We start from the raw sequence: 21,851 nt of genomic DNA on the forward strand, positions 1-21,851 counted from the left end.
TGGAGACTTTTGGAAGAAAGGAGAATTTTTTGAGAATTAATAAAAAAAATTCTCATGGCTACATTCTACATTTTACATTCAGAGACAAGAACTGTCTGAATGTAGCTGCCATATGCATGTCTGCAGAGAGGTCTGGGCAGGTGAGGTGGTGACCCAGCAAGGAGGAGCCACCACCGAGAACCAGAAACCTGTGCCTGAGTGCAACTTGGCACCGGCAGTGTGACCGGCAATGGACCCAGCCTTCCGGAGTCCTGCGTCTTCATTTGACCAATGAGCTTGGCCAGCATCATTGAATGACCATTAAGTTCCAGTTAAACTTGGGGGTCAAAGCGAGCAGCAGTTACCGAGGGAGAGAGTGCTCCCAGGACAACGCTTTTCTAGACGTGCATGTAAGGGAAGTGGAAGAAATGTATTAACTCTGCAGGGGCGCTGGGTACGTCGTCACAGAGGAGAACCTCGGAGCACTTCATGCTGGAAGCAGCCCTGGGGACTGTGTGAGGGTTAGGAGCTACGACACTGGTGTCCTAGAGCAAGCTGTAATCCAGGTTCTGCCACTACTGTTGGGAATGTTATCTGAAAAATGGGGATGATAGTCGTATACATCCTATAGGTGAGAAGTAAGATGATACAAGTCAGAATGACGCTTAGTGGACTTGCCAGGTGGTCCAGTGGCTAACACTCTGGGCTCCCAATGCAGGGGACCAGGGTTCGATCCCTAGTCAGGGAACTAGATCCCGCATGCTAAGATGTGGTGCAATCAAACAAATAAATAATAAAAATAAATACTTAAAACCCCCTAAAAAGTGGTGGCTAGTACCTAGGAAACGCCTTTATCATTTATCACTGTATACACACACACACACACACACGCTGTCATTTCAGTTGTCTCCAACTCTTTGCAGCCCCGTGGACTGAAGGCTGCCAGGCTCCTCTGTCCATGGGATTCTCTAGGGAAGAATACTGGAGTGGATTGCCATGCCTTCCTCTAGGGCATCTTCCTGACTCAGGGATCAAACCCGCATCTCCTGCATTGCAGGCAGATTCTTTACCGCTGAGCCACGGGGGAAGCTCGTATATATGGGCTTCACTGGTGTGTATATATGTATATATATACACCCATATATATCAACCCACTCCAGTATTCTTGTCTGAGAAATCCCATGGACAGAGCAGCCAGAAGGGCTATAGTCCACAGGGTTGCAAGAGTTGGACACGACTTAGCAACCAAACCACCACCACTGCCACACATAAGCACACAGGTATAGGCCGCCCCACCCGGCTTGGGGGGTCTTAGTTCCCCAACCAGGGACTGAATGCTGGCCCTGGGCAGTGAAAGCGTGGAGTCCTAACCACTGAACCACCCAGGAATTCCTTATCATTTATTGTTGAGTAAACAATGCTTCCCTGGTGGCTCAGAGGTAAAGCGTCTGCCTACATGGGAGACCTGGGTTTGATCCCTGGGTCGGGAAGATCCCCTGGAGAAGGAAATGGCAACCCACTCCAGTACTCTTGTCTGGAAAATCCCATGGACTGAGAAGCTTGATAGGCTACAGTCCATGGGGTCGCAAAGAGTAGGACACAACTGAGCGACTTCACTCTCACTCAAACAATACAGAAGGGAGAAAAGAGACTGGGGCCAAGCATGCTAGATGTAAGAAAAGGAAAGGCAGAAAAACAAAAGGGAATGAAGTACTTGGGCACAAGAGGAGCCGAGGCTCCCCCCGGGAGGGTGAGACCGGCCTGCAGAGGCAAGTGGGGGCCGGACCTAGGCGGGCCCTGCAGGTCTCTCTCTGCAGAGTCAGGGGAGCCTTTCATAGCAGTGGGAGGGTTGGAGGGTTCCAGGAGGAAGTCTCTGGCAGCTCTGGGGTAGCTGGGCTGAGGCGGGAGACTGTGACAGAGATATGGGAAGATCAGATGTGAAAAACGCTCATTTGAAGGTGCATAGGTGAATTTGAGAGGTGTGGAGAGACCAGGGCGGGGCCGGGAGCCTCCCTACCTGGGAGAACCTTCTGGCAAGAAATGTTTTCCTGGCCTGGGGGGAGGCAGGGTTGGGGTCAGGCTCCTACTACCCTCTGCCGGGTGGAGCTGGTGGCAGGCGGCTGCAGGCCACGGGATGTTGAGTGAGAATCTGCCCTCCTACCCTATCAGTCTCTTAGATGAAAAACTCCCCTTAACAGCTGTAAATAGACTCAGGATGAAGTCTCTGAAGGCAGCTTGAACTTGAACCTGCTTCTTCAGTTGCTAGGTCTATGACCCAGGCAAATTACTTAGTTCAGTTCAGTTCAGTCGCTCAGTCGTGTCCGACTCTTTGCGACCTCATGAATCGCAGCACGCCAGGCCTCCCTGTCCATCACCAATTCCTGGAGTTTACTCAAACTCATGTCCATCGAGCTGGTAATGCCATCCAGCCATCTCATCCTCTGTCGTCCCCTTCTCCTCCTTCCCCCAATCCCTCCCAGCATCAGAGTCTTTTCCGATGAGTCAACTCTTCGCATGAGGTGGCCAAAGTATTGGAGTTTCAGCTTCAACATCAGTCCTTCGAATGAACACCCAGGACTGATCTCCTTTAGGATGGACTGGTTGGATCTCCTTGCAGTGCAAGGGACTCTCAAGAGTCTTCTCCAACACCACAGTTCAAAAGCACCAATTCTTCAGTGCTCAGCTTTCTTCACAGTCCAACTCTCACATCCATACATGACCACTGGAAAAACCATAGTCTTGACTAGACAGACCTTTGTTGGCAAAATAATGTCTCTGCTTTTCAATATGCTATCTAGGTTGGTCATAACCTTCCTTCCAAGGAGTAAGCGTCTTTTAATTTCATGGCTGCAGTCACCATCTGTAGTGATTTTGGAGCCCCCCAAAATAAAGTCTGACACTGTTTCCACTGTTTCCCCATCTATTTCCCATGAAGTGATAGGACCAGGTGCCATAATCTTAGTTTTCTGAATGTTGAGCTTTAAGCCAACTTTTTCACTCTCCTCTTTCATTTTCATCAAGAGGCTTTTTAGTTCGTCTTCACTTTCTGCCATAAGGGTGGTGTCATCTGCATATCTGAGGTGATTGATATTTCTCCCGGCAATCTTGATTCCAGCTTGTGCTTCTTCCAGCCCAGCATTTCTCATGATGTACTCTGCATAGAAGTTAAATGAGGCTCATCCTAATTGCCTTTAGCCTCAGTTTTCACATCCATAAAATGGAGTTAGTAATACCTACCACATAAGAGCGCAATGAGGATTAAGTGAATTAATATGTGGAAAGGACTACAATGGTACCTGAAGCAGAGTAAGAGCTAAGTAAGACTTTGCTCATTAAAATATGTAGAATGATAATAACTGGACTTGCTTCAAAATTTATCATGAAGTATTTGGGGCCAAAGTCTGACATTTCATAGCCCTCAGTTAAGTTAGCTACTACTGTTACAATTCCAATGAAGTCAATCCTAAAGGAAATCAGTCCTGAATATTCATTGGAAGGACTGATGCTGAAGCTGAAACTCCAATACTTTGGCCACCTGATGCAAAGAACTGACTCATTGGAAAAGGCGCTGATGCTAGGAAAGATTGAAGGTGGGAGGAGAAGGGGACGACAGAGGATGAGATGGTTGGATGGCATCACCGACTCAATGGACATGAGTTTGAGTAAACTCCGGGAGTTGGTGATGGACAGGGAGGCCTGGCGTGCTGCAGTCCATGGGGTCGCAAAGAGTCAGACTCAGTTGAGCGACTGCACTTATTACTATTCCAAGGGATGCCCCAAGCTCAGGGGAAAACCCAGAGGGTGAGTTAAAAGTATGCAGGGAAGGATATTTTCCATTCCGGTCAATACATTTGAACACAGGATTGGCTTTGCTGTATTTCTACTCTAAATTTAGTTGGGTGTATTTATTTGTCAATCATTTTTTTGCATTTATAGATTTTCTCCTATACAATCAGCAAGTTCCATCTATGAAGAGATATTTAGCCCCTGCTCCTTACAGTAGGACGAGATTTTTATCTACCTGAAGCTGTTTGAGTCCCCCCACTCCCGCAACGTCCGCCTGCTCTGTGGCAGAAGGATGAACTAAATGACCTCCTCTCACCCTAAAGTTTCTTCTCCTGAAAGGGATGCGACAGGTCAGATTTCCTCTGCTGTCTCACACATCTCTCTGCACCTCTCAGCCCGTTCATCTCACTGGTTTTGAAAAATGAATGCAGGATCCCTTCTTTCCTGGAGCTGCCCCTGAGTTGGGAGAGAGAGAAGAGCCATAGGGAAGGAGCCTCAAGGAGAAGAGAAGGTGAACATTTCACAAAAAACCAGCGAGGTCACCAGGTACATGGGAAGCTGGGGGAATTGGGACATCACTGCCATCCAAGGGCTTCAGCCCCTGGTCCTCTCCCATGAAGGACAGCATGCCCTCCCTCGAGAGGGCTGGTCTCTTGCGGGGAAGTCCAACTGGGGTCCCAGCTCCGTCTCTTGAGCTACAGGGTCTGGAGCTACTTACCTCTCTAGCTTTTTCTCATCTGCAAAATGAGAACAACAACAAAACAAGAATATGTCATGGGCAGTTAGAAGGATTCTGTCTTTCTGTTTCCCAGACATGCCAAACTTCTTCCCACCTCCGGGCCTTTGCACGTGCTGTTTCCTTGGCCCAGAGGGCTCTCCCATCAGATTTGTGTGGCGAGTTTCTTTTCCTCATTTAGGCCTCAGAGAAAATATCCTCTCCACAAAGAGCTCGTTTCTGACCACCCCATCAAAAATGGCCATTCCTGAACACCGTTGTCACACTACTATGCTTTATTGTTTACGTAACTCTCATCACGATTTGAAACGGCCTTTCCTTACGTACTTGGTTGTTGTCTGCCTCCCCTGACTAGCACGTAAGTTTCACAAAGACATGTCCACTGTGGTATATCCCATGCTTGGCACATTCAATGAATGAATAATGTATTAAAAGCACTTATATTTTCAGTCAAAACTCAATGATATTATTATTATCATCATTAATTTCATTTCCAGGAAAGAACAGTCAGGTTGACTGTTGTTTTGTTTCTAACAATCCAGAATTCTCTAGGCTTTGATCATAGACAACTTCAACCTATGTCCCATTCAAGTTTCATAAAAATACATCTTTGGTGAAAAATGCCTATAGAGTCACATGATTCCTTCATTTTTCTAAGCATTGCAGAAGCTACACGATCAGAAGAAAAACTACTTCCTCATCCCTTGGACCATTAGAGCCCATTGTCATGATTTTTGGAACAATTGGATGGGCAGGATCCATCCTCTGGTGGTTGCCATGGAGATGCCCACTGCCAGAATGGAGGCCCATTCTAGAGGGCACCCACTTCCTCTGGGCCAAGTTCACATGCTGCGTTTGCTGCTGGCTGGGCCATTCCAAGGAGGAGGCAGGAGGATTGTAGGTACCTTTTGATGGGTTGCATCCCTGCTGATTGGGAGGAAGTCAGGCTGGGCACTGGACTCCCCATCGTGCAGACGCATGGAGGCCAGAGCACAGGCTTTGGCCTCTCTGGGGTTGTTTCCTCCCCAACCCCTCCCCACCCCAGGCTCAGTGCTTGCCTCTTTAATCACTTTATACCCAATACCCAATGCATCTACACTACACAGTCTCCTTAGCCTCGTCTCAGCCGGGATATAAAGGGCATGCTGAGTGTGGGTCCGTGGGGCATTGTTCTCTCCGGCGCAGGGGAGTAGAGTGACATTCTATATTAATGTAACTAATTAATGTAACAAGAGGCTGGGTTTGACCTCCCGGCCCACAAACCCCCAAGATGATGCTGGGCTACCAGGCCACGTTTCCAGGGCAGTGGTGCTGGACTCTCCGCGTCTCAGACAAGAACAGGATTATCAGGGTGTATCAAAGACGGTTCCTCTCCTGGGGGCATTAATTAATTTCCTCCCCCTGCCCCAGCTTCCAGAATTTCAAAGGCTCATGTCGCTGTTTGATCACCAGAGGGCACCATCAGCCTGGTTTCTGGTGTCGCTGCTGCTCTGATCAGAGAGAACTTAACAGGTATGACCCCGTGAAATAAAACTAAGTATTTTAGACCCATTTTAGAGTCGATAATTGGCTCATTGCTTTGAAGTAAGGCCACTAACAGTTAAATAAGGCAGGATTTCCTTGATTCCTTCCGGCCTGATCTCAAGATGAACAAGAAACCAGGAGGCTGGTTTAAATGGTTTTCAGGGAACTAACTGGTGGCTCAGTGGTAAAGGATCCACCTGCCAATGCAAGAGAAGTGGGTCAGGAAGATGCCCGCCCCCCACCCCGGAGAAGGAAATGGCAACCCGCTCCAGTATTCTTGCCTGGAGAGTCCCATGGACAGAGAAGCCTGGCGGGCTACAGTCCATGGGGTCACAAAGAGTCAGACACGACTTAGGGACTAAATGACAACAAGAAGGCACTGATAATTCCAGGCGTAAAAGGACAAATAGTGATTCTGGGCATGAGAAGCACGTGGCTTTCTATGGAAGTTGAGGAAGGCTTTGAAATAATTTCAGGGAGAAGCACTTCTGAGATCTGCCTCTTCATTCACCTCGAAAGATTCATCCTTTCCCTGGCCCTGAAGAGCCAGCACTCCATCAGGCCTCTGGCGTCCAGCACTGTCTCCAGAGCCTCTCTCTTCAGGTGAGTCCCCATGGGGATCAACACAGCCATCAGGACTCTTCTGTTGGGCATACTTTTGAATCTAGCTGACCCACAGTAGGTTTATGGAGAAGGCACTTGTTAAGCAAATGAACACTGCAAAGATTGCTAGGGTGTGTGATCCAAAGCTTTTGGTCCACAACTTTTCATTGTGTGTAAACAGACTGAATTCAAAAGTGAGTCTCAACAGGGCCAGAAGAGTTGGTCTCAGGGCCAACTTGGAAATGCTGGTAGCCTTCACTTGGAAACGCTGGTAGCTGTTATGGTTTAGAAAATAATAAAAATACATTTAGAAAATCCGTAACTCAGACTCTCTGTTCATTCACCCACCATTCAATTAATAACTCTTGAAACACTACTTTCCACTGTGTTGCATAGACGCCCCTTTGCCCTGGGCTCTTCATTGTCTTATGGGGGATAAATATATACAAAAGGGAACTGCTGTGCAGTAGGGTGAGGATGACTGGAATGTAAACAGTGCTCCTGGAAGAGAGGAAGAGAACAACGCGGTCTGAAGGGTGAAAGACGCCTTTCTCCTTCCATCATTCTCTACCTGATCGTGCTCTCATTCATTCTGCACATATTCATTGCATGGCATCCAGGTAGCAGGTGTGCGAGTACATAGGCATCCATGACAAGGTCTGCATAAATTGGGGCCCTATCATGAAATTAAAAGACGCTTACTCCTTGGAAGGAAAGTTATGACCAACCTAGATAGGATATTCAAAAGCAGAGACATTACTTTGCCAACAAAGGTTCGTCTAGTCAAGGCTATGGTTTTTCCTGTGGTCATGTATGGATGTGAGAGTTGGACTGTGAAGAAAGCTGAGCGCCGAAGAATTGATGCTTTTGAACTGTGGTGTTGGAGAAGACTCTTGAGAGTCCCTTGGACTGCAAGGAGATCCAACCAGTCCATTCTGAAGAAGATCAGCCCTGGGATTTCTTTGGAAGGAATGATGCTAAAGCTGAAACTCCAGTACTTTGGCCACCTCATGCGAAGAGAAAAGACTCTGATGCTGGGCGGGATTGAGGGCAGGAGGAGAAGGGGATGACAGAGGATGAGATGGCTGGATGGCATCACTGACTCGATGGATGTGAGTCTGAGTGAACTCCTGGAGTTGGTGATGGACAGGGAGGCCTGGAGTTGGTGATGGACAGGGAGGCCTGGTGTGCTGCGATTCATGGGGTCGCAAAGAGTCGGACATGACTGAGCGACTGAACTGAACTGAACTGAAGGGGATGACAGAGGATGAGATGGTTGGATGGCATCACCAACTCAATGGACGTGAGTTTGAGCCGACTCTGGGAGATGGCAAAGGACAGGGAGGCCTGGCGGGCTGCAGTCCATGGATCATAAAGAGTCAGACATGACTTAGTGATTGAACAACAACAAGCTCTCAAAACTAACCAGCCGACGCACCTGGGTAGGACAAGTCCCTCCCTGAGGAGGAACCTCTGGCAGACTCCTCCTGTTCACAAGGAGCTGGCACTCCGGTCTTTCCTTTTGACCTGAGAAGTGTTTCTTTTTCTCTTTTTGATCATATGCATAGAAGGAAATGGGTTGTACTTTTCTAGAGGAGGAGCAGAAACAGCGTTTCTCCCGAGGGCCACCGACTCATGGAGAAATTGAGGAAAGAGAAAATGAATCCAGAAAAGTCAAATGCAAGTGTCAGAAACCCAGCCTGAGCAAGCATACACTGCAATTAGGATCCATCAGAATGCACTCTTGCTATGACTCATAGCAGTGAAAGAACATCTGACCATGTTAGCCTTGGGCTTGCGTCTGGGGACCTCAGTAGCTGGAAGCAACTTTCGAGTTACTCAAAACTCTTTTGATTGCAAGTGACGGACACCTGACTGAAACTAGCTTCAGCTGAAGAGGGCAGAGGTGAACTACAGATGGTGGCTCTAGAGACTCCCTTTCTCAAAGCTCTCCTCTCATCTTCACCTCTCTGGGATGTGGGCTCCATTCTCTACTCCAGAGAGCTAGTTTTCTCTGGAGGACGAGAACCAAAGTTGCTGGCAGTTCTTTGCTGACATCTTTTCAGCTTTGCCTGTGTAGCGTAAAGCAGTCCTCCTTCCTAACTTCTCTTAGAGAAATCTGGGTGTAGATCCTGATTGGCTCAGCACTCATCTTTCTTCAACTGCAGACCAATCACAGAGGTGAGGGGGGAAGGGGTCGCGTACCAAGGCTGGCCCAACCTCGGTCCTACACCTCTCCCTATGTCTGGGGTGAGCGTGCTTGGGAGCAGAGGCTCAGAAAGCACTTTGAAAATTGTATTGCCATTCTGTGTGGTGTAGAGGGGCTTTCCAGGTGGCGCTAGTGGTAAAGAACCCACCTGCCAATGCAGGAGATGTAAGAGACATGGGTTCGATCCCTGGGTTGGGAAGATCCCCTGGAGGAGGGCATGGCAACCCACTCCAGAATTCTTGCCTGGAGAATCCCATAGACAGAGGAGCCTGGCGGGCTATATAGTCCATGGAGTCACACAGAGTTGGACACGACTGAAGTGACTTAGCACGCACATGGTGTTGGGTCCGTACTGATAACCTGACCAGGCCTCCTGTGGGTACGGTTCCTCTATCTTGTAATTATAATAGCTGCTTTTGGTGATCTCCATGATAGTCATCAGACTGTGAGTAGCTTATCCCCAAGAGAGGGGTTTAAAATTCAAGTTATCCCAGAAGCAGGAAGCTATGATTCCTTAAGGGCATTAGCACAGACATCTCCAGATTTTAATGTCCTTGTTTTAAATTTTGAAAGAATCAATGTGTCCTCTGGCATATTACCAAAACAACTATTTTTACTCGTGATTCATATCAACTCTACTTTCTTTCAGGTTTATCATTTGAACTAGGTTTTAAACATAATGAGATTCAGCATATGATCACCAAAATTCCAAAGATGTTAACAGCAACTAAAGGAATGGTTTGGGAAGGCAATTTACAAGATTTACAGAGTTTTATTAAGTGTCAGACACATGCATTATATCTCACAGATGTCAACATTGGCATTTGAACCTCAAATTACTTTTATTACAAATTTCTCCCCAAAACTCTCATGTGAGCTATAGCCGGCCCTGTAGGAAGAACAACAATAAAGACTTTAATGGGGAGACCTATTTACAAATACATGATTTTTTAAAACATAGTATGATGAGAGGGAATTTAAATTATAACTTTTATAATGACTGCTTTGTCCAGCAAGAGAACTTGTTTATTACTTCTTGAGTCTGTCGCTGTGGAGCATATCTTATTTTTCGGCGTAAAGTCACATGGACAGTCCTCAGATATGTGAGTGCTCCTTGGTCTTGGGCAGAGGGGCAAGTGAAATCGGATTTTTTGTGGCCAAGCAGAGATGCTTTCCCCAATGCTCCTTAGTAGATCTGGTGATTTGGGAGCAGGATGGGGAATATGCAAGAGTTACAGTTGGAGGAGAAGAAATCAAGACTTCAGAGCACTTCCTTTCTGATTAGAATCTTTCTGATGGATTGAGGTGGTCCCAACTAAAGTCCATGACGGAAAGGATCCCAAAGATCCTTGAAGAGAAGGCACAGGAAGGAGAGAGGGAGGGTCAGTGTATATTTGAGTCTGGGAGTCACTCTTGACTTTGACATCTTGTTAGAAAGGCAGAGTTGAGAACAGAGCTGGAGCACAAACATCAAAGCTTTAGCCAGAGAACCCAAACGTTTAAGAGCTAAATTTTGGAGAAAGAGGGAAAGGCTGGCTCCTTTGGACTCAGTTAAGTCTCTGAGGTTCTCAAACCATTCAACTGGAGGTGGCAAGAAAGTAAGAGGAGAGAACAGGAGCAACTGGGGCTCTGTTAACAGCAAATGACTACTTGAATATTAAAAAGAGATGAGACCTTATTGGAACATCAGGCAGGTCATACTAAAAATAGTGAAATAGTAAAAATATTAAAACATGGTAAAATAGAGATTTATCATCCACCTCAGATTTACAGGGCTTACCTGATAGCTCAGTTGGTAAAGGATCCGCCTGCCATGCGGGAGACCCAGGTTTGACTCCTGGGTCGGGAAGACTGTCACAGGTTTTAAAAATCAGTTTCTGAGTCAAGAAAGTTTTTGAAATGTCTATAATAGCGAGAAGAGGGAAAATGCTATTAGATATTAGAAACAAATTTTTTACAAAATGGGTACCACTTCTGCATTTGAAGATTACATATTTCCGGGCAAGGTAAGGATGCCTTCTCCAAGAATGTAGCCCGACTCAAAACAAAAAGCTAGAAAACAAAAGAAAATGAAGCTGTAAATGTCAACCTTTTTGCAGGCTCTGCTATGTAACAGGTGGAGGCAGGCTCTCCTGGTTGACTGTTGCTTTGCGAGGCGTTTTCCTGAGGCTCAAAAGAAAGGCCTCGTTTCTTTTGAGCAGCAGTGAGGGAGGAGACAGGAGCAGATCTGATTTATATAATAAGGAAGTGGGATTTTGAGATTCCCAGGAAAAGCTACAAGAGAAAGGGGTGGTGGTGGTGGTGGTGGTGAGGAAACAGGGCAGAAGCTAGGAGGATGGAGAAGAGACAGGACCAGTGAAAAGGTCTCAGAGGTGGGCTCCAGGGAGACCGCTCGAGGACAAAGGCCTCTAAAGTGACTTTATCAGTCACCTCCCGGGCCTGTGGCCGTGTAACTTCTCTACACCTGCAGTGTAGTGTGCCTAGCATACGTGGCATCCTGAGGGCTGTGGGGAGCCAGGGATCAAGGATGATAATCACGTTGAAGACAAGATGGCAAGAAGAAACTGAGAAGGATAGGGAAGTGAGTATTCCGCCTGAAGAGGATCCTGGAACAAGAGGGAACTGGGGAAACCTACTGCTCCATGATTCCCCAGAAATATCGGGAGCAGGAAAATGCTGGTTTTCTCAGCATTAATCTGAGATGCAGGTTTCAGATGTTTTAAGGGGAATTATTAACAAAAGGATGCTCCCATAAGGACAGCGAGATTTGCAGGCATCCAGATGGTTGGCCCTTCCCTCAGGCTCTCTGCTAGGGATTTCTCATGGGTTTCTTCATTAATTTCCTTAGAGACATTTGACTATCTAGGTCTAAAGCATGTTAGTACACCTGGAAGATATCCAGCATGGATTGAGTTTTTCTAAGTGAATGAATTTCAGAAACAGGGATTTGATGGGAGCCAGAGAGAGAGCTGGGTTTCCCAGGTGGTGCCAATGGTAAAGAACCTGCCTGCCAATGCAAGAGATGTAAGAGACGTGGGTTTGATCCCTGGGTCGGGAAGATCCCCTGGAGGAGGGCATACAACCCACTCCAGTGTTCTTGCCTGGAGAATCCCATGGACAGAGGAGCCTGGTAGGTTAACAGTCCATGGAGTCACAAAGGGTTGGACATGACCAAACGACTTAGCAAGCACTTAGCACACACACATGCAGGGAAAGGGCCAGGAACAACCAGGTTAAGTTTGCTGCCTATGTATTTGAATTTTATAAAAGAGTCTCGAATGAAATAATCACTTTGGACAGTTGCTGTGAAGATCTCTTCCAGTTTGTGTGTGTGTGTGTTGGGGGTGGGGGAAAATGGCAGCTTGAATTAATTGGCCTCAGTTATTGGTTTGCTTTCATCTGCAGCCACGTAAGAAAGATAACCCCAGGACTGTGCTAATTGTAGAGCCATCAGAACAATTTGTTAAAAGGTAAGCCTAGCTGGTGGAGTCCTAGGGATTCTGTAAACATTTTGTCAGTTTGCACATTTTGCAGACAACCTTTAAGGAAACATCTGCTTGTTTAATGGGCTTCCTTGGGTGAGCTCTGTCCTGGGAGACACTGACTCCAGCTTTTAATCCTCCTTGCATTCGAACTGATGGCCTCTAATGTTTTTTTTCGGCCATTAATCACATGGCCAATGCACCCCGTCTTGCTGGAAACTTGGAGGCTATGGTCAGGGCTGGTCCCAGATGGTTTTCTGGAGAATGGCCACCGTGAGCAGCCCCTCCCCTTCCCTGGAAACTGCCCCCTGCCCCCCGCCCCCTTAATACGTGACTCCTCTGTTCTCCTCTTCTTTTGCCTGGAATGAATGACACTGTTGAAGTAGGTGAGCACCCAGGCAAAGAAATTAGTAGAATAGGGCATTTATTCCAAAGGAATAGCTGTATGCCTTGCTAAAAAGTATTATGGAATCCTTTCTAAAAGAAGTACTTTTAAGAGTGTTGGACTTTCCTGGTGGAGCAGTAGATAAGGATCTGCCTGCCAGTGCAGGAGACACGGGTTCGATCCCTGGTCCAGGAAGATTCCACATGCCGTGGAGCAACTAAGCCCGTGGGCCACAACTCCTGAAGCTGGTGCACTCTAAGGCCCTCGAGCCAAAAGTCCTGAGCCCATGTGCTGCAAAGACTGAAGCCTGCGCGCCTAGAGCCTGTGCTCCAAAAGAGAAGCCACTTCAATGAGAAGTCCAAGCACATGATGAAGAGTAGCCCCCCACCCGGTCCCCCATCGCCTGCGGCAACTAGGTAAAACCCTTGCACAGCAACAAAGACCCAGCAGCTCCTCCAAGTTTTTACAGGGGCAACCCACAACACACACACACACACACACACACACACACAACGGTTTTCCAAGAGAATATTTGTACTATGTAGCATAAGACATGCTGGTATTTCCTATCCTATTGTATTTTATTCTATCTCATTCCATTCTGTTCTTTCAGTGAAAAAAAGCTGCGGGCCATGACTCATGACTCTGATGTGATAACCCACTAATGTGTTACAACCCACAGTTTGTAAAACATTGTAATCTGGAGCATTTGAAATTGGGTCACAATATTAAAATCCCATTTGTTTTTAATCCAGCATGCCTGGAAAGTGATTAGAAGGCATTAATAAGGCTCTCTACACTCTGATCAGTCCTCTTTCTGATCTAAACAAATCAGCCTTTCGAATCATGTTGAATCTGATGAAGGGGCAGCCCTCTTTCTCTTACCTGGCTGAACAGGAGTTGGGAGGACGTGGTTTTGCAACCCAGCTCTTATTCCAGCTCTGCCACCAACTGTGAGACCCTGTTCAGGATACACCTCAGCCTCTTTTTCTAGTCTGTAAAATAATAATGTTGCTAACAGTTAAGATGTTTCTATGTGCTAATCTCTGTTCCAAGTATTTTACATGCACAATTCACTGCAGATCTGCCAGTGAGATGCTATGTTGGCCCCCATGTCACAGCTGTGGAAGGCGAGCCCAGGAGAGGTTTTGCTAAGGTAGTCTACATGCTAAGGCTGTAGACCTGAGGACAGCCAGGATCTGTGACTGGGCAAGCTGTACCATTATTATACACCACCCATTTGCATGCATGCTAAGTCGCTTCTGTCGTGTCCAACTCTTTGCAACCCTATGGACCATAGCCTGCCAGGCTCCTCTGTCCGTGGGATTCTCCAGGCAAGAATACTGGAATGGGTTGCCATGCCCTTCTCCAGGGGATCTTCCCAACCCAGGGATGGAACCCATGTCTCTTAAGTCTCCTGCACTGGCAGGCAGGTTCTTTACCACTAGCACTGCCTGGGAAGCCTGCCTCTATGTGGGGCCCGTTGAAATAAGTGACCTCTCAGGTTTTCCTCAAATCTGACTTTCTGTGTTTCTCCTTGTCATGTGCTTGGGAGTTTCTCAAAGACTCAAACTATCCTCCTTGTGGTTTTTTGGGAAAATGTTTGTGATATATGGCCCTAGAATATTATCACCTCTATAAGATGAACCCCAACCAATGTTTCTTACTCTCAGAAGAGGTGTGAGTGTGTGTGTGCATGTGTATGTGTAGGTGGTCAAGGAACACGGAAGGCAGGGAAGCTGAAAAAATCATCCAAGCACGTCTCTTTCTTTGCCCTTCGCATCCACGCCCCCCGCAGTCCACATCAGGCCACATCAGGTGCTGGGTGGGAGTGGGCACCGTGGGACTGTAACTGTTACTGCTAAGAGCTGATGAGGAGAGGATGCAGACAGGCCAGCCTTCCAGGTGAGACCCCTGCCTGTGCAGGAAGTCAGTGGTGAGGGTACACAGGCGGGGTCAACGGTTCCAGGACACCAGGTGTTAATGGAACTGCCGGGAGTAACGGGAGAGAGGTTAGGGCTAGCTTGCAGTAGGAGGCCTGAATGCCAGGAGAATCAAAGATGCTTGTAAGAGACCTTTAGCAATGAAAATCATAATGTCAGGTATTACTGTGTTACACTTCTACGCTGATATTCTTGGCCAGTCGGGCACTGTCTAATGTTGCTAAAATATTAACTGACTTCTAACAGAGGGTCAGACAATCCTCAGCAGCCATTTGGACCTTGAAAAAGAAAAATGCAGGAAGGGAATTGTCATGTTGGTTCCACCCAATTGTAAAAATGTACTTCACAAGGAAGCAGTCCGTATTTACTTGATGCTCCATTTTAACAAATATCAAATAATAAAATCCTCATGGAGGAGACAGGGTTCCCGCCTCCCACCCTTTTAGGACCACTGTGGGGAAAAAAATCTCTTAAGGGACACACATGTAAATAAATAGGAAAGTAAACAGATTCGTCTCAAGGGGTAGGTTTTTTTTTTGGTTTTTCTTAAAGAGGAAAATTTTCTTAAAGAGGAAAATATAAATTCCCTCTACAAGAGGAAAATATAAGCACCAAATATCCTAATTGGTGCTTTAATTAGGATTAATGTGAAAGGAAAGTTTTTAGATGGGCTGCAGTTCCCAATGGCAGCTAGTTAAAGGAGACTAGAAACAGTGATGAAATGAACAAGAATGAAACACATGGCAGGGAGAAAGAGGAGGTGGGGGGGTGGGGGTGTAAAGAGAGACTCGGGACCCAGGAGCAGGGACAGGTGACAGCCGGGTGCTGAGCTGAGTAGCAAGAGCTCAGGGTGAAAGGGACAGTGGTCAAAAGTCTGAAGGAGGCGGGAGTGGAAATAACTGAAGGCAAAGTGAAATGGTCTTATTTAAGGGAAAAAGTAATCATATGAAGAAAAGGGATTTAGCACAGTTGCCATGTATTTTGGAGAGGTGAAGAAGGGATGGATTTTAATCCTAAGAGGACTAATGTTGTTTGGTTGCTGAGTCCTGTCTGACTCTTTTGCAACCCCGTGGACTGTAGCCTACCAGGCTCCTCTGTCCTTTGAATTCTCCAGGCAAGAACACTGGAGTGGCTTGCCATGCCCTCCCCGACCCAGGGATGGATCCCGCGTGCTGTTTCGTCTCTTGCATTAGCAGGCGGGTTCTTTACCACTAGTGCCACCTGGGAAGCCCCAGAAGACTAAAGCAGTTTTCCATTGACATTTGTGTAGTTAGGCATAAATCCACTCCTGGTTATGCCTACTGACAGGTTCTGTGTAAAGGTGTTAAAAGCCAAGCTTGTCTACAAAGCTGTCTAGAAAGTTCTGCCCTTAAGCATATGATTTTACAAATGGGCATTGTTTGAATTGTGTTTTATTAAATCTTTGTATTTTTTATTGTGGTAAACTGCACTTTAAAAGGGACCATTTTACAGTGTACAATCCAGTGGCATTTAGGATATTCACGTTCTTGTGCAACGCTATGATTATCCAACTCCAGAACTTTTTCATCTTCTCAAATTGAAACTTTGTACCCATTAAACACTAACTCTCCATTCCCCCTCCCCCCAGCCTCTGGCAACCACTATTCTACTTTCTGACTCTGTTTTTAAAGACCAATTCATTATAAGTTGTAGCTGTGGCATTTCATCATCTTAGCATTTGAGAAGCAAAGTCATGGAAGGAAAGCTTTTCAAGGAAAAGTAGGGCTTATGGTGACATTTCAAACTCGTAAATCTCATATTTATCTATTTCCAAATAAAGTTTCAACCATTTTTCACATTTAAAGTGTTCATTTAATTAATTCTAAATGAGTAGACAACAAATTTATCTTTGTTTTTAGTGATTCCTAGGAATGGATACATTGAAGTCTCTTCAAAAAGAACAAGAAATCAAATTGTTGTTCCACCAAACCATTCTATTTGACTAGAATCTACTGAAACTAGTCAGTATAGGCTCCTGCCCTAAATTCTAACAAAATATATGGAATTGTTTCTATAATGATTGAGAAAACATTCACCAAGTTAATTGTTACTTGCCATTTCTTTTACAGGTAAAGCCTGGGATATTAACAAATAGACAAGAGAGCAATAAACAACAGATACTCTGATCATTTAGCTAATTCTACTTAGAGTTCTGAAGCAAGAATAGATTATGATACATTGATAGTAAACATGACATTCTCAGCACATGTAAATAAACCTGAATTTGAGAACCTCTGTTTTCCCAGAGTGCTAGTAAATACACTTTTAACAGAGATCTCATGTAAAGTAGCCATATGCTTATAATTATCCAAATATTGTAGATCCCCTGTGTGAAATTTCACATCTTTATTGCTTCTATTTTAATGTTGACAAAGTTGGTAGTGATTTTTAAAACCAAGTCTGATCCTAAATAGGAAAGACAATTTCCTATGTAATTGCAGTTTTCTATGCAAGATTTGGCAAAGATCAAATCATTTCTAGAGTTTAATCATCTTTACTCTCATAAGCATACTAGATGCTCATTTGAGAAGGCATTTTGTCTGCTCAATTTAAGTATCCCAATACTTATTAGCGAACTGCAATGTGTTTTTAATCTAGACGATTTGGACAAACATAAAACATGTTGAATCATTATAGAAGAAAAGTGTTGCCACAAATTCACAGTGAAATACAGTAAAAGATCACTATGTCAAACAAATTAAGCTTTTTTAGAGAAGCAACTTAACAAAAGAAATTCTTAAGAGAATATGAGAGCTGGTTAGATTGACGTTTTAAAATATAATTCCAGAGCAAAAGTATAAAAACTGAGAAATAATAAAATTACCAGCGAATTATTTTACATTTAAAAAATCCAAATGGCTGAGTAATTAATGGTCACCATATTTACATACGGGTTTCCCCAATGGCTCAGCAGGTAAAAGAACCTACCTTCAATGCAGGAGACTCAGGAGACTCAGGTTCGATCCCTGGGTCAGGAAGATCCCCTAGAGAAGGGAACGGCAACCCACTCCAGGATTCTTGCCTGGCAAATCCCATGAACAGAAGAGCCTGGTGGGCTATGGTCCATGGGGTTGCAAAGAATTGGACACAATTGTAGTGACTGATCACAGCATATACATACATGCATCTTTAATAAGAATTTGCATAATTTGCTGTATGCAATCTACATAAAAACCCCAGAGGGGTTTATTTTTACCTCCATCTGAAGTGACAGACGATTGCCAAAGCAGACAGACCTCATGGCACAATAGGTCTCCACATCACACTGGGGAGAGCAGGGGGGATAGGGGGCTGGTGCCTCTAAGGCTGAATTGTGCAAGAGTTTTATCTTCATGTGCACCATTTCCTACGGGGCTTTTTTTTTCCCTCTTGCCTTCTCCACCACTTTTCGTCTTTCTTCCTGTTGCTCAGGATTCCGTTGACTATTCACCCTTGACCTCCTTTGAGGAAGATTGCTCAGTACTCTTAAGTATTTTCTTTTTTCTTTTCTGAGGGACTGTGGCCTGAAGATGAAGTCAGGAAAGGTCAGAAACACAGAGCAGCGATGCTCAGCTTGTAGAAATGTGGGGCGCCAGGGCCTCAGTAGTAGGTTTCCTCCTCACGCCTCTTGCTGAAAGCTCTAGGAGCTCAAAGGAAGAGAATTCTAAACCCACTGTCCCGGTTCTTTTCGTCCTTAGCCTTCTTTCAATCAAAAACCTGCCAGTCTTAAGTCTTGTTTCTCTTGGACCATACAGGTATCAACTAGTTACTGTTCTCAGATTATCCGTGTCAGTTTACTTGGAATAGTATAATGGTGGTAGAAACACATGAATGGGGATCATACCTGATCCCCATTTGTTTAACTGGGACACTATGAAAACAGTACCACAAACTAAAGAAATTATTTCATTTGTGCAAATTTCAAGTGTTAGACTATCCTCCTAGAATATATTTCAGGAGACTTTACAGAATGTCTGCTTCCCCTGTGGGTAGGCCCCCTTCCCCAAAGGCTCAATGGGTAAAGAATCCACCTGCAATGCAGGAGACACAGAAGACGTGGGTTTGATCCCCTGGAGGAGGAGCTGGTAACTCACTTGAGTATTCTAGCCTGGAGAATCCCCATGGACAGAGGAACCTGGTGGGCTGCAGTCCATAGGGTCGCAGAGTCAGACATGACTGAGCGGCTAAGCACGCAGGGCCCATACTAAAAAGTTAATCTCCTCTGTCACTTCTGTCATAAAAGCTGCTTTTCAAGTGACAGTCTAATGAAAAAAAATGGCATAATGCAAGAGATGAGCTCTTTTAAATTAATGTATTATTTATTTTAATTGAATATCGTTGACTTACAATGTTGTGTTAATCTCTGCTATACAGTAAAGTGATTCAGTTATACACATTCTTTTCTGTATTCTTTTCCATTATGGTTTACCACAGGATATTGCTGTGTTGTATAGTAGGAGCTTGTTGTTTATTCATTCTCTCTGTATATGTCCCTAGTTTGTATCTGCTAACTCCAGATTCCCACTCCATCCTTCCCCTACCCTAAGATAAACTATTTACTTAAGAGAATCTTCTCTCTCTGGGTCAGTATGAAATAATGCTTTAAAGACAACAACAGCACCGATTTCAGATAGTAACAGGGCAATTCTGTTTGCTTTGATTCTGTATCTTTGGGCAGGTACATCTTTTTTAATGGATGTTTTGTTGCCAAATGCTTCACACACCTAATAGAGGACCCTCTAATTTCTCAAACTAGTGTTAATGTAGATGTCACTATCCCTTGCTTATCTTGCAAGCCCCTGAAAACTTCACCAGGTCCAGCGCTGTTTGGATTCACCACCGGTAACTCTCTCAGTGTCCACAAGAGGGCAGGACACACCATACTGCACAGCTGTCGGTATTCCCTTCTCTTTGGGGGGGAAAAAATGTAACCATGAAAACAATACTAAACTGTGAAAGGTGCCTATACCAGACCTTCTCATTTCAGCTCAAGAACCTCTCCCCCTTTTTGCTGTTCCTCATAGAAGAAACAGCTAAAGAAATTACAAGAGAATCTAAGACTGGACAAGAAACAGCTGAAGAAATTACAAGAGAATCTAAGACTGGACTGAAAAATTCTACAACATTGTTTCAAATTCTTAAAATGTTCTGAGAAGGTCTAGAGGCAGATCTTCGTAGTTTGTTCTCATATCTTTATTTTTTACAACACATAAACACACACACACACACGGAGCAAAGGCCTCTGTGTGGTCTTGTTAATATTGAAATTCTTATTTGAAACATATCCACTAGGGAGGAAGAGGTACAGCTTTATCCCTTACTGAGGATCATTGTCATAATACCTGAGATGTGAAATGTTTTTTAGTATAGGGAAAGCACTGGCTTAAGAGTCAGAAAGACTTGCCTCCCTCCTAGTTGTGCAGATCCCTGACTGGCTTGTGACCTTGGGCCCCATTCACTGAGTTTGTCCATCTGCTCATCAGTGTCATTAGAAGTGGTTTCAGGCAAAGGAGAGCCATCACCTCCTTTGCTTGGACCTGAGTCTGGGAGCAATGTAGGAGGATAATATCTGCACCAGTGGAATCCTGCTAGGAGAACAGACCACATCCTCTGTGGTCCCTGTTCTGGTGTCATATCCTCTTACCCATGACTCCTTCCAGTGCTCCTAAGGTACAATAGGCTGATGACTTTGGTTCCTGTTTACTGATAACTTGTGGCAGATAATAATTGCCATGAGCAAAAAGAAGAGTGGACATACAGGACAGCAGCTGCAGGCAGGAAGCCTTCTTACTGACTGGGGGGATCTGAAACCATGAATCACCACTAATCAGACTCCATACTGATAGAAATTAAAATACTGATAACCCAAACCACAAGTGTTTGTTTCCCTGAGGGAAGGGATGGAGAGAGACCGCAAGGAGGAGGCCTCTCTGGGTTGACACGGGAGAGAATACAAGCAGCAGGCGGAAGGGGAAATGCTTCCTCTACAAGTGGGAAACAAGGGGTTTTAGTCTGTGGTTTGGGAGAGGCGGCATGTGCAGGGAGGGGAAGGGCTGGTGAAGACCTGCAGAGGGGACAGAAAGGACACGGAAGAGAGACGTCCAAGGAAATGGCCTTGGCAGTGAAACAAAATCAAACCAAAAAACGTATAGGGACCAGCAGACATGCTTGGGACATAATGTTAAGTGACAAGGGGCGGAAATGACATAACATCTATCCCTGTGCGGCAATCATAAGTACATAAAAGACAGAGACAGATTACAAGAGGACCCATAATGGCAAGCACATTTTCAAAGTCTGTTGTAGTGGCAAAAATCTGAAAAACAATTTGTTTTGTTCAGTTCCACTTCCTTTTATGTTGTTAAGTTTGAAAAAAAAAAATAAACTATTTGGAAGCACAGAGAAAGGAAGGAAGAAAAGGTTATGGTAAGGCATCTTGGAGTCTAAAGTCTCAGAACTTGATAATCTTGAAATAAAAACTGGGTCATAAGTAGGCCTGTGATAGAGCCAGAAGGGACATCCACAACAGATAGAGAGGAGACTGGCCAGTTCCATGGCCCAGTGGTTAAGAGCTCAGGTTCTGGAGCAGTGTGAACTTGGCCCTCAGTTCCATTAGCTGTAAAATGGGGATAATACAATCCTGACCTCATAAGATCGTATTGAAGATGAAAGGAAACAGGTTCTCTTGGGTGTTTGCCATTACCTAGGGAGGCCAGTGTCCAGACCTTAAGGAAGTTTGGGAACGAAGGGAGCACGGAAGCAAAACTCCCTCTTTACGCAGTCAGGTGACTGGTCTCTGCAGGGACAGAAGAAGGAATGAAATAGCAAAAGGGAGAAGGGGGAAGAAATTGAGAGGGTGAGGAGTAAGAAGACTGGGAACACGTGCGCGCCCGCGCGCACACACACACGTACAATGCGGTGTAGGCGAGGAAATCATCTGACAGCAAGTAAAACCATAAAGAAAAGAAAAAAGCAAGAAGGAAGTAGAGACATCGGCCCAGGAAGACATCGGCCCAGGAATGGGACCAGCACTGGGTCTGGAGCCTGAGCCCTCAGATTCTGTTTCTGGCCGCACATCCTGTTGGCAGAGCGTCCTTGGAAAAGTCATTTATCCCCTCTCAGTCTCATCGTTTAAATCTGTGAATGTGGAAAACTGGAAGGCCAACCTCCCATAGAGGCTGGGGCGATTGAAGAGCATGTTATG

This window comes from Bos taurus, chromosome 14 (assembly GCF_002263795.3).
Source record: "Bos taurus isolate L1 Dominette 01449 registration number 42190680 breed Hereford chromosome 14, ARS-UCD2.0, whole genome shotgun sequence".
Taxonomy (NCBI): Eukaryota; Metazoa; Chordata; class Mammalia; order Artiodactyla; family Bovidae; genus Bos; species Bos taurus.